The sequence below is a fragment of the Monodelphis domestica genome, chromosome 1 (genome assembly GCF_027887165.1).
Source record: "Monodelphis domestica isolate mMonDom1 chromosome 1, mMonDom1.pri, whole genome shotgun sequence".
In the NCBI taxonomy this organism is placed as follows: Eukaryota; Metazoa; Chordata; class Mammalia; order Didelphimorphia; family Didelphidae; genus Monodelphis; species Monodelphis domestica.
The window spans coordinates 667,798,299-667,808,976 of NC_077227.1; the positions used below are offsets into that span (position 1 = coordinate 667,798,299).

The 10,678-nt window shown below is 37.4% G+C and overlaps 1 long non-coding RNA gene across 1 annotated transcript; it reads right to left on the minus strand.

Moving 5' to 3' along the window:
- Window positions 1–4,020: 4,020 nt before the first annotated feature.
- Window positions 4,021–9,210, minus strand: LOC103097238 (uncharacterized). Its single transcript, XR_459335.2, has 3 exons — window positions 8,980–9,210; window positions 8,318–8,431; window positions 4,021–6,475 (listed from the first exon to the last, which is right to left on the minus strand). It is a non-coding gene; the product is annotated as an uncharacterized LOC103097238 (long non-coding RNA).
- Between the last annotated feature and the right edge of the window lie 1,468 nt (window positions 9,211–10,678).

Below are 10,678 nucleotides of genomic sequence, written 5' to 3' on the forward strand. Positions count from 1 at the left end.
CTGCTGTTTTAATCTGCCTATTTAAGCTAGTCTGGGTATTACTAAATGGTCAGTTTAAACAATGAAAAGTACTTAAAACATAAAAAAATGGATACACAATGTTCTTTAATGTTATTGTGGAAGGCAATGAGAGGAAGTTTAAAACAAAAAGCTAATGTAAGGAAACAGTAATTGTTGCACAACAATAGTACCAATAATGAATTTGTATTTAGTGTAATAATTACTGTTATTAATAATTAATAACAATAAATAATCATAAACAAGTATCAATCATCACTAATAATTATTACTAATTAATAATAGGAGGTAGTAACTAATAATAGTTATTTTAACTTAATTATTGTTATTGATAGTATTATTAGTACTACTGAGTGCTAAAATTATTCTTTAATATTGCATGTAATTAATTTGATTTAATGTTGGCTTTGTTAAATTTTAGAAATTTGGTTTTAATTTTAATTCAATATTGTTAATATTTCACTATTAATAATATTTTTATTTAAATGTATTCAATTTAATATCATTATTTTAGATCATTAGTAGTAGTAGCAAAGGAATTCTTTTTATTTTCCTGCTGTTTTGTCAACAGTAGGTGGCGCTATAAATACATGTAGAGTGGAAGGCAATTGTGGGTAGGCCTTATCTAAATAAGGAGGAAAAAAGGAATGTGTGAGATGGGGAAGGGAGAGAACAAAAAAACAAACACTTGAGGGTTTAGGTAGATGAATAGAAACAAAATGTGACTTTTTGATATGCTAAAAGAAGCAGGCAGTATGCAAGGAAAGTTTGAGGGTGGGGGAGGGAGAGAGAAAATTCAAAAGATATCTTCTTTGTAAAAATGGAGTCCCTTTCCCCTCCCCCAGACTTTAGTCAGTGGCCACATGTTTTAAAAGTTGGGTGGGGGCAGAGAGCTTCTAACTCTAGTCCACATTCTGGAAGGACCCCCAGATTAATTTAATGGGTGTCTCCTCGCTCAGCACAGCATAAGGATGTGTAGGTTCTGGCAACAACAGCCCAGCGGGTGTGGCACTTGGGGGGAAGTCAGGCAGACACTGGGCTGGGAAAGACCTGTGGGGTCCTAGTGCCCCTCGGTTTACAAAATGCTCAGTCCTATTTGAAAGGGGGGTGGGGGGAAGGCTACTCCCATGTGCAGCATTGTGCTGAGTTTAGCAAAAGCAGCAGGAATCAGGGAGCTCGGTTCAGTTTCCTGTCCTGTATCGCACCCTAAGGAGAGTACAGAGGCTGGGAAGAAGGAGTCTGCGTTTTTTGCCTGGGAAAAGTTAGAATGTCAGGGGACGCAGGGGATTCTGCCTGTCCTCTACCACCCCACTCTGGTCTAAAACGGGTGGGGTGGGTAATCACGTGGGGAGAGACCTTAACGATCTGGGGGGGAAAACAGCCAGCAGTTGCTCCCCTGCATGCACCCTAAAAACTCCCAGTTACGTTTGGACAAAAAAGCCGGGACTTCTTTCTCTATAGTCCCATCTGTATCTATGCTAAAGGAATTGGGGGGGGGGGAGGGAAGGAGGGTCTCACCAATCAGATCCAGGGAGTCGCATTAGACAGCTCCGCTTCTTTTCTTTTCTCCCAGCTAAGGTGCCTTTCATATATGAAGGCAGGTGAGCAATCTGAAGTCGCTTCTATTCAACTATGCTTACCTAAGCACTTACTCAAAACTTCTCTCAGAAGAAAATTAAATGTCTGAAAAATCCCAGTCTAGTGGTTGCCATCTATAAGACTTAAATTAATATTTCTACCTAGACATATAGTTTATAAAGTTTATTAGAAAGTGTAGACAATCAAAGTTTTAAATTTCATCATTCCTCTAAGTAACCTGACTACCAATTGCCTAGCATGCCAGTCCCTTCCTCTTTCCCCCTTACTTGCCTGCTCTATTCCCTCTTTCGTTCAAAGCTCAAAGCCAAAAGCCCAGTCCATTTCTGCCCCCTTACTTTTATTGATGTACAACACATACATGGAAGCAAAATCTGGCATAACTATGTTATGTGAGGAATGTTGATGGACAGGTCAAGCTACTCAGGAGGGGGAGGGAATGAGCTTCCTTGACACAGTATGAAGTTGAAAATTTTGAAAATATAAGGCTGAAAGATTTGTTTCAAAGTTATGTTTTCTTGGGGAGCTACACAGTGAATAGGTCTTCGACAAAGATTTGATCTGCCATTAGGAAAAAAAGGTTTCAGGATGTCTTGAACTTTTGACTAAAAAAAAGTTTTAGACAAAAACAGTTGCAATACCTTCTGAAAAAAATCTCTTTCAGTATTAGAATTTATTTAAAAAATTCTATTTTAGTGGTCCATAAAGTATACAGGACTTTCATTTTTATCCCCTTCATAATTATTTAAGTTTGCCCAAAATGTATGCTCTAGGCAGTCTTTTAGAATTGCTTCATCGAATTGTTGAGCAACAAGAATCCTGTCACCATTTTCTGTATGAATTAGGGCATTGAGCCTTTAAAATTAAATGAAGCAAAATTACTGGAAATAAAACTCTTCCTAAAAGTTGATTCACCAGACCAAGTTGGATTTTAACATTAACCCATAGCTCCTCTCAATTTCAAAGAATACTCTTAGATAGTAAGACATTTTTTTTGCTAATGGTTTGAGATCTCTGGAAATCCAGGAAACATAAATAGTAATAATGATTTCTCCATTTCCCCCTTACTCATAAAACTGCCTTGCAGAAGTTTACAATATACCTTGAAGTTTAAAATGGAACTGAGGATGAGGTGGGGGCCAAGGCTGGAGGGAGACAAGGTAGAGGTTGAAGCTGGAGCTGCTGTAGTTGTAATGTTTCTCTTTCTGTTTTATCTTGTTCTAAGAGTTTGTGGGTGGGGAACTGGATAAAGGTGGTTGTGAATTTGTTGAGAAACAGGATTAGAAATATCATCTATTAGGCAAGGATTCTTAATGGTTTGCATATTATGGACCCACTAGGCAGTCTGGCTAAACCTTTTCCCTTCTTAAGTGAAGTCAAATGGACCAGTACTTGTGAAGAGCTTTCTATGTGTCAGGCACTTTGCTAAGTCATTGGGATACAAAGGAGGACAAAAAAACAGTCTCTCTTCTTAAAAACTGTACAGTTTAATGGGGGAGATTACTTGTATATAGCTATGTATAAATAACATCTGGATAGGCTAAACTGGAAATGATGAATAGAAAAAAATCACTAAGATAAAGGCACTTCTTCTGGGACTTGAAGAAATCCAGGAAAACCAGGACATGGAGATGAGAAGATAAAGAAATAGGAATAAGATTTTCTATGGTAATATGTATTTTAGGGACATGAATTGTTCCTTAATAAGGTTATAGAATTCTTATAGTATTAATAAAGTAATCAACAAAATTGCCTTGAAGATTATCCTTTAATATCCATCATTTTAGGTAAATGTAGCTATAATGACATTATTTGTTTAGAATATTTGGTATTTTTCTGTGATTATAAAGCTCTGATTTTATCTTTCAATTTATCCTGAGTCCTTAAAACTAAGACACTACATGTCCTTTTGCCTTTTAGTAATTTCTTATGCCAAGCTCCCCATTGGACATCCTGAATCTTAGAATCTTGAGAATAAAGTGCTGTTTTCAATTAACTGATTTTTTTTTTAAGTGAACATCCCTTCAATCATCATTGTTTAGAAGAATCATCAGAAGTTAAGTTATTTTTTTTCTCTTTTAAATTGGCAAGTCTTGGGGTTCATACCTAGTATTCATATTTGAAAGAGGCTGGAACACCTTTTTTCTAGGACCAATGAAACCTTTGAACCTCTGTTATTCAATTCACTGCTTCATTTTTGCAAGCTTACCCACAGAAAATAAGGAATAGAGGTTTAAAGTAGATATTTAGGTTGCCTGAAGTAATGTGAGAAATACCACAGGATTTAGTCCCAAAAAAAGAAATTGGAGCAAAACTCTTCACTTTTAACCCAGAAGTAAGTGAGTGGGGTGGGATAAAAATGATTACCTATCCCTTATTGCAAATTATAAATCTGGAGTCAGAAAATAAGAGTAAAAGAGGCAGTAGTTTATTTCTTTCATGAAAGGAACACTTCAGTGGGCTATAGAAGCACAAATTGACTAGGTACAAGCAGACAATATATAGTTTCCTTAAATCAAGACCCTTCCTCACCCTCTCAAAGCTTCCCTTGTCCCCCTCACTGAGCCTTGACTTACAATCTAAAACACTTGTTTTCTAACCAGGTTCAGGGTATAGAAAAAGTGTTATTTTAACATTCTTAAGAGATAAGGGGAACAAATGAGTTGTCCATTGCCCTTAAATCCGGGATCTTCTCCTTTATCAATCTCTTTCCAGGCTTGTCCTGGAGTCTTTAGATAACAGTCAGTGAAAGATCTTTGAAATTCAAATAGATTAGTCATCCTTTTCCTAATTGAGCTAATTGAGGTGTTAAACTGGAGCTTTCACAGCTTTCACCTGGAGGATATTGGGAGTATCTGCCTAAATATTTACTTTGAAAAACACATAGTTTTTTTGTTTTTTTGTTTGTTTTTTTTTTTGTTTTTGTTTTTGTTTTTTTTTACGAGTTGAGTGATTTCTCCTTCTATTGTTGGATGATTGCTTCAGCTTCTTTTTCCAAATCAAAGTATTCCTCATTTACTCCTTCTAAGTCCTGTCTTTTTTATTTTCTTAGGATCATTATCTTTGGAATTATGTCTGGGCAGGGGAATTCTGACTATAGTCCTCTGAATGAGAGTTATAAGACAGGTAATTAAGCAGGGGAGTATCACAATAATGCCCAGGATGCCAAATATCATTGATATAAACCTTGTCTAGGGTCCTGAGAAAACTGAATCAAATCAGCTGGTCCAGGAGCCAATATCTATTCCTGAATTTCTGGTTAATTCTTCTGAAAGGGTAATTAGTCCCTGGACAGTTTTGGTTACTTACTCATCTGATGCAGTGCTATTAGGAATGTAGGTGCAACATCTCTCCCCTAACATGCCACAGACATTGCCCTCTTTAGTAAACATCCTGTTTAAAAGTAATCTGTTTCTCCATGACATTCAACTGGTAGCATTTAATTGTTGAGACAAGCCCTTGTCTTGGGTGTAATTTATCCTCTGTTGGTTATAATAAATATAATTGATTCAGTCTACTTTCTTGTTTATGATGATCCACCAATAGAAGGATTCAAATGTGGTTGCTGTCTGGTTCCTAGCTTTAAACTCCTCTGGGACTCCTCTAGGCATCCCTATCCCATCTATGTATCCTGATTGATCAGAAGAGCCTTGAGGAGAAGTGAGATTATTCCTCTTTTACCTTGACTGGTCTAGATGAGTAGTTTGTCTTGGATATATGATTGTGAGTGGGATTACCAATTTTACTAAGGCACAGGTTGCAGACCAGTTATTCAGAACTTGTCTGAGTATGTTTTTCCCACAGAACCACCAGAGATCTGCTCGAGAAATGTTTAGATTAGTAAACTCAGGCCGGTCAGTTACATTCCAGGTTCGGGCACACTCCAGTTTTGGACCAGGTCTCCCACTCACATATCGTGAGATGCAGGCAGTGTGGTTCCAGAATCCTCCTCTAGGTAGAGTCACCCATTTCATGCCACTTGTCTTAGTAGGTGGGTACAAGGTAGCTAGTGAGCTGCAATTCTCTGGATTTAGCTCTCGAAAGAGGGTAACCATACACTTGAAGTCAGCCTCATTTTCATCCAATCCCAAAGGAAAGGGGACAACATGGGCTCTAGGTCTGCTGGTGGCTACTTTGTCTAGCCTACTTGATTTTCTCCATGTCTCATCTCTAGGACTGTTATCAATGTCTGTGTCTATAGCTATCACTATACCTGAAACTATGATTATCCATTCCGACACTAGTGTCAGTACCCTTTGCATATTGGGACCCAAGTCAAATGGAGATAGTTCAAGTAAGGATGAAACGTAGGGAACTGCAGTAGAAGATCTCTGCTGCTACTGCCTACAATACTACTAGAAATTAAAGAAAGTAGACAAAGCTTTGTAGATGACTATATAGGTTCAGTTCTGGGAGAAATGTCCCTGGTGGTTAGGCACTGAAAGGGAAGTCAAACCTAAAAGGGGACCTCCTCAGAGAGTGGTAACAGTCCCCCTAACCCACAGTTTGCAGCAAGATATCAAATTAAAATCAACAAGACAACAATTCCCAAGACTCCTAAATTTGCTTCCATATAGAAATAGTTCAGTACCGTCAAGTGAGAAAATACTTCTTTATGATTACTTTCAGGAGCTGGTCAGTAACTGTCTTAGCCGTCCTGATGACAGTGGTTTTATGGGTCCTTTTTACCCAGCCTTCTTCAGCACAGTTGACTGTTAGCAGGACTTGGTAGGGCTCTTCCCAGATTACAGTCAGTTTGTTGCCTTTCCAGGTTCAGATTGGGACCTAGTTCTCTGGACAGAACTTGTGCACCAGGAAACCCCAAAGTGAGGCTTGGGCAATCAATGCCCTCTTTTCTTCCCTGCAGGGAAGAAAAAGTCAAAGCAACAGAGTGTACATAATTTCTCAAAAATTTATCTCTGCTTTCCCACTACTGGATTGATACAGAATGACATTGCTTATGTAATATAGGCCAATAAGGGAGGTTACCCCCACCTACTCTGGTGAATTGGGGAAAGGGAGATAAAGGTTTGAGAGAATGAGAGAGGGGAGAAGAGGTTGATCTTCTCCTCTCTTCCCTTAGTGAAGAGAACCTGAGTTTGTCTACCTGAGGGGCAGAGTATGTCTCCTCAGAGACTGAGTTTGGGAGGTAGAAGTTAAGGTGTGGAGGGGAGGGTTTAAGAGAATTGACCCACTGCCTCCCTTCTTGATCTTAGCTGTTGTTGAGAGGCAGGATAGATTTTCCTGTCTCTGGAACCCCAACTGCCACTTTCCCCTTTAAGATCTGAGTTCACTCCTCAGCCCTGGTCTTGAGCTAATTCTCCTACTTTGGGGAGAGCTGTGGTTCTTCCCAAATCTTCAGTCCCCTACTTTGGTGTCAGAAAGTAGGCAGACCTGATCTAGGTAGTAATACTTTAATGGAGAATCACTCAGAGAAGGGAAAAATTGGAGGTTTAGGTAAGGAAAGTGGGTGACAAGAGTCCCTAATGACTGGCAGACTGACCCCCCAACTCTTGGGGGTCCAGGCTCTCAGCCTTGACCCCTTTTATGGTCAGCTGCTGATTTGTCCCTACTCCTGAGCTAATTTGGTTAATTGATGGAGTTCAGAACAGATTGGGGAGAGAGAGATGGAGAAAATTCTTGGAAAGAAATTTCCTCAGTAGATGGCTTCTTCTAAAGTCTAGTTTACTGTGTTGAGGTGAGCAAAAGACTTTGAGGGATCACTAGGAAGCAGTTGGTGTCCAGGGAGAGATCTCTAGCCTCTTAGATCCTCTTGTTGGTAGCAGTTTTGAGTTCTACCCAGTCTCTGTTCTCACCTTGGAATACAAGCACATCTAAATTAGGATGTTATTTCTCAATATCAGATGTACACATATTTTAACTTTAAAATGAACACTGTTTAGGAAATCCAATTGAGAGATAAAATGTACCTTTCTGTCTTTTTTCTACCTTCTTTCTCTGTGGTCAACAGGGAAGAAAGGAAGAGGTATTGAACAGATCTTTTTACCTGCCTCTGTCTTCACTTTGTTAAGCTATCCTAGAGTTTAAGAAACTCATGATTCATAAATAAGTTCTTTGTAGCCTCTTAATTCAATATTTTATTTTCCAAACATCCCTCAATATTCAGGAATACAAAGAGAGAGAGAGAGAGAGAGAGAGAGAGAGAGAGAGAGAGAGAGAGAGAGAGAGAGAGAGAGAGAGAGAGAGAGAGAGAGAGAGAGGGAGAACATATAAATCACACAGAAGTTTTCCCAACCTCCTTTTTGTGTGTACATGACAACACATTTACAAAGACAGACAACAAACAGTTAAATAAACTTTGCTTCAGGTTTCAGAAAGTCCCAAGATACACCATTCTGAGTCTGCTCATCTCCCACCCCCACTCCCAGAACTGTGGGGCAGGGAGACAGGGCTTGGTTTTATTTTATTTTTTTCTTAAAATAATGGCCATTTGGTGATACAGCAGAAAAATCATTAATTTATTTTAGATAATTCCAATTCTCTTCTTTAGGCACTTTTTAACTTGCTTAATTTCATCCTTTTTGCAACTCATTGAAATTCCCTGACTCATTCCTGGTGTCTGTTTCAAAACCAAGAACACACACACACACACACACACACACACACACACACAAGCATTTTATTTCACTCATAAGTATCCTCCTTCAATGTAAAGAAATGGGGAAAATGAAAAATTTCCTACCTATTGGATCATGAATTTCCAACAGGGTCTTTTGCTTTCTGATGTATTGATAGCAGCAGCTACTGGTGGTAGTCATTGGTCCACATCTTAGAGATGGTTGATAGGTTTATATTACTAAAGGGAAGGATATTAGAAGGGTGAATTTCTGGAGCTAGCACACTCATTCCCATTCTAGGAAGGGTAAATTGCTCATAATTCTACAAATATATAATTATAATTCATACAGGGCAAATTTAATTCACATAGGGTGGGAAAACACCTGGAAACTGCCTATTATAGGGATATAATTCATTCAAGATTGGTGATAGGTAAGGAAAGTGGGCAGGAAAGATACCTCTCAACTGACCTGGTAAAGAACATTTAATTCAGCTGGGAAAAGAAAAGAAGGGAACAATCATTTATTAAGTGTCTACTATGCCAGGCACTATGCTAAATATTTTAAAAATATTATCTTATTTGTTGAAATGATTCCACCAATAGAAAGCTTGACTAAGCCCACTATTCTGCTACAATATTATCCGCTCTCAGCTACTCATTTTAACACTGAATCCATCAGGTTTGATATGTGCAAAATGGATCTGACAGATTTGAGCAAAAGCTGGGGAAAATCAGACAGTTTCTCACTGAAAATCACCACAGAGATTTAAAGCAGGTTTTCTTACCTCTGGAATTGGGCCTTTGAGGTTCAGAGAAGAAAACTATTCCATCTTCTCCTGGAAGTTGATCTGAGTCCAAGGTATCATGCTGTTGAGGCAAGTAAAGTAAGTCATTCAGTATTGAATTTAGTGATTCAATCAGTTAGAAACAATATTATTATTGGAAAATATTCAAACAGATGTTTGGAGGATAGTTGCCTGACAGAGATCGTTCTCTACCAACCAAATGTCCCATCTGGCCACAATTAATCTGTGCCTTTTATACTATTGTGAAAATCCTCATGGAAAGTCTGAGAAGTTACGTCACAGGGTAGAGCTTTACATTAAAGTTACTACTTGGGAACAGAGTGTTTATCAAAGGGAAAAGAAACAAATAAATGTTACATTTGTTATGTTAAATCATAACAGTATCTTGCAGCTTCAAGGACTTTGGGGACAAAGCAGAGATTTTGATAATCACACACAAAAAATCAAACAATGGTAATCTTGTGAGAATAAACTATTATATTTTTTCATGTATTTAAAATGTTAGAATGGGGGGGCATCTTATAGACTATGCTGGAATTTGCAGTGGGCTATTTTTTTTTGATATTTAATGAGTTCCTTTTAAGTTTAGAGTTCTATTAAGTTTCTAGTTTTCATGCATTATCTAATTCATCTATAATTTTGATATTTCAATAATATGCTTGGAATATAACATAACTTGGGTTTCTGGAACATTGATTGCTATTTCTGTTGGCTTAAAAAACTGTTAAAATCATCTATTTTTTGTTTATTACATTAAAATACTCAGGTAACTCTTTCCCTCCCTTCTTTCTCCCCATTAGAGAAGGCATCATTTGACAAAAAAATAAGATAGATAGATAGATAGATAGACAGATAGATAAAATGATGTTTTGCTTATTTCTATTTATCAATTCTTTCTCTGTAGGTGGCCATATATGTCATTCTTCAAATAATATTTCTATTGGTATTTATGTATATATATATATATAATGTTCTCTTGGTTCTGTTTATTTTACTCTTAATAATTTCATGTAGGTATTTCCATATTAAAAAAATTAGCCTGTTTGTCATTTCTTGTGGCACTGTAGTATTCCATCACAACTATATAACTCATTTAGTTGTTGCTCATTTGATAGACATTTCTCTCCATTGACTTTTAACCTGAATAGGTGAATGGTCCAGAGTGGTTGTCTGGTTCTTAAAAGGGTGTGATAAAGGAACTGAATTTTACTGATTTCAATCTATAGGAGAGCATGTTATAGGTATTATCTGAATTACTCCACTCAAGATGGAGAAAGGCAGCTGGAATAGGGGGTGAGCTAATATTTTAGGGAAAAAAGCCTAGGTCTCAATCAACAACAGCAATGATACTAGTACTTACATGGTGCTTTAAGGTTGGCCAATCACTTTACATATATTATCTTATCATATCCTCACAATTTTTCATATGTTAGGTGCTACTATTAATCCCATTTTACAGATGAAGAAATCAAAACTGAGGAAGTCAAACAATTTGCCTAGGGTCACATAGAAAGCAAATATATAAGAAAGGATTCGAACTCAAGTTCAACACTATCTTCTGTGTGACCTACCAGCAAACTGACAAGTTATGTTTTCCTTTATATCACTGTCTCCTAGAAATATCTGATAGGAAAAAAAAATGAACTGGTAATATAGTAAAAGCAAAAGAATTACTCGT